The sequence below is a fragment of the Bactrocera tryoni genome, unplaced genomic scaffold, assembly GCF_016617805.1.
Source record: "Bactrocera tryoni isolate S06 unplaced genomic scaffold, CSIRO_BtryS06_freeze2 scaffold_269, whole genome shotgun sequence".
Classification (NCBI taxonomy): domain Eukaryota; kingdom Metazoa; phylum Arthropoda; class Insecta; order Diptera; family Tephritidae; genus Bactrocera; species Bactrocera tryoni.
Window position 1 is genome coordinate 269,110 of NW_024395992.1, and position 3,015 is coordinate 272,124.

At 33.7% G+C, this 3,015-nt stretch overlaps 1 pseudogene; it reads left to right on the plus strand.

The window, feature by feature from the left end:
- Positions 1–2,233: 2,233 nt before the first annotated feature.
- On the plus strand, positions 2,234–2,435 carry LOC120781090 (annotated as a pseudogene).
- The last annotated feature ends 580 nt before the right edge of the window (positions 2,436–3,015 follow it).

A 3,015-nucleotide genomic window follows, 5' to 3' on the forward strand; every position in this document is an offset into this window, starting at 1 on the left:
AAAAAGCACAGCGTCTATTGGATCAATCGTACACAAGTACAAGCACAGGGAGGTTAGTAGAGGCAAAAAGCAATAAAGAACGTGATTGTAAATGCAATAAAAGTGCACTCATCAGTTCAGTAATATAGATAGACAAGCAATAATGAATACAGTTTATAATGGACGACCCAAAAATGAGCAAGACACCGCCGCCGCTAATCGGGCAATGAGAATAAAAAAAACCGTTAAAGTAGCTTTCATTACTCTGTCATGAAAAATACTGAGAAGATAAAAGTATGTTGTGAAGCATTCTCCATATTATACGCTGTGAAAAATAAACATATATTCCGATTGACTCGTCTTATCACCAAAAAACCCCCAGAAGATCAGCGTGGTAAACATCGTAATCGAGGAAATAGATTATCAAATGAAGCGAATGTTGTGATCGATCAACACATACGATCAATTCCCCTAAAACTATCGCATTACAGCAACAGAGAGCTTTATTATTTAGAGGCTAGCCTTAATGTCAAAATAATGTTTGAAATTTTTTCCAAGAACTACCCCCAATATAAAGATGTTGTGAAATATGATTACTATAGGACATATTTAAACAAAATTTCGACTATAGATTTGGGCGGCCACAAGTCGACGTTTGCTCTGTCTGTGAAGAGCTAGAATCCAAAATAAAAACTGCTTCACTTAATGATAATGCAAAGAGAGTAGCTGTGGCTGAGAAAATGGTACATGTGAAACGAGCGAAAAAGTTTTATAATAAACAAAAAGAAATATTGACTTTATGCAATGAGAGAGACGACGTAGGCACTATAGTTTTTGAGTATATGCAGAACCTACCTTTGCCAAAGATTCCTGTTCAAGAAATGTTTTACTTAAGAAAACTATGGCTGTACGTGTTTTGCGTTCACGATTTAAAAACAAACGAGGCACATTTCTATACTTGGATGATGATACAGAAAAGGGATCCTAAAATCAAAGAACTACACATTTTTAGCGATGCTTGCGGAGGGCAAAATAGGAACAACAAACTCATAAGGTTTTTTTTTTTACTTATTAGAAGAAAAGATAGAATATACATATGTCCCAGCTCAGTACAACAACTTGATTTCAGCAGCTAAAAGTAAGGGATTTTTGGTTAAAGCTATTAATAAAGAGAACATATTGAATTTTAAAACAACATGGCAGCCGTTCTATAAGAAAACTGCAAGTCAATAGATAAAAGTACAAATTCTAAAATATCAAAATATAAACATTTTGAGTACAATAGTGGTAATAAAGGTTACTTAACCTGTTCCAAATTCACTAACGGATTTGTAAAGACATCTTTTTTGCTCCAAAAATCAAGAACTACTCCTAAAATACCTGACGAAAAAGCATACCGGTCAAAACTACCCATAAACGAAAAAAGATGAATGATGTGCGAAAAATCATACCATATATTCCTTAAGAGTATAAGACGTTTTATGATTTGATTTTGACTTGGCCCACAATCACATTGGATGGTGCTGACATAGATGAGGATTAATACAATATCTTTTCTATGTTATTAATATAATAAATGCTAATATTCTTTAATATTTGTGTTTTTATTTTCATAAATTGGAAAAAGGGAATAATTCCAAGAATTTCAATCTACACTAACTTTTGTTTTTCTTTACATAAAATATTTTTGAAGTTATACTTCTTATACGAGTTCGGAAAAGGTTGCGATAGATTCAGGTTGCGCAATCTTGCTCAATATGAATCTACGCAACCTTGTCTGCGAAGATGTTCGAGCAGCAAGCGAAGCGGTGACAATCGGCGATCGTTTGTTCGTTTCTTTCGGCACAGCTCGGCTTTTCTACCAACAACACAATGTTGCCATGCTTATGCTGTTGTTGTTTTTGTAGAACAATGTTTCAATTTTTGGTTGGTGACATATTCAATTAAAAATAAATTCTGTTGGAATTCGAACCTAGGTGCTCGTCGTAACTTTTCAAGCGCTTACCACCAACACCACCATTGACACTTGTATTGCGTTGTCCTAATTATGGTTTGGTTATGCATGAAAGAAATATACAATGGATCGCCGATTGTTACCTCTTTCCTTGCTGCTGCTGCGCATATGTATGTTTGTGTGCTTGTTCATTATTGAAGTTATACTGCTTTTTCTTTCCTTTGTCTTTCATTTCTGCGAATTCTCAACTATTTTATGTGACCTTTTGTTGAAATACCCTGCGTTGGCCGTTGAAAAATTAAGGCTATACTTTACATGATTATTCCTGTAGTTAGTCTTCATTTACATTTTTTGGAAATCGACCCGCGATGACGAGGTATATCGTTTTATCTGACAGCGTGACGTTTAAGAAGTTCATTTCTAATTGTGTCTTGTGGCATATTAGAAATGATGTTTCTTCGAAAATCGCTCGCTACAACGGACAAAACGACTTCTGAGTGGTGATTTTTATGAATAAATTCCAAGGTTTTACGCAAAAATAATGCGGTCAATAAGTACAGTACGCTTGCGAATTCTCAACTATTTTATGTGATTTTATTTCTTTCGTCTCTCTTTTTTTTTGTGTGAATTCTTTGAATTTCTGAACGCGCAGATGTGTATACATACATTCATATGAGCATGTGCAGATACACAAGATAGGATAGAAAGATGTATGCCTTTTAACATCGTATACTATACTAATAAATATTTTTCGTACTAATAGAAATTAAATTTATCAAAGCAATATTATGTATATGTATATTAGGTATATTGCTGTGATAAATTTTATTTCTATTACTAAGAAAAATGTTTATTAGTATAGTATTACGATGTTAAAATGCAAAAATTAAAGACTAAGTCCGTCGAGATTCGAACCTGCGCTCACATTGTGACTTTTTATGTGCTTACCACCAACACCACTATTGACACTTTCGTGGCGTTGTCTTAAGTATGGTTTGGTTATGCATGTAAGAAATATACGATGGTTCAAATAATTTTGTTTAAGTATAGAAATATGCTTTTGTAGAACATTTGCTTTCGCA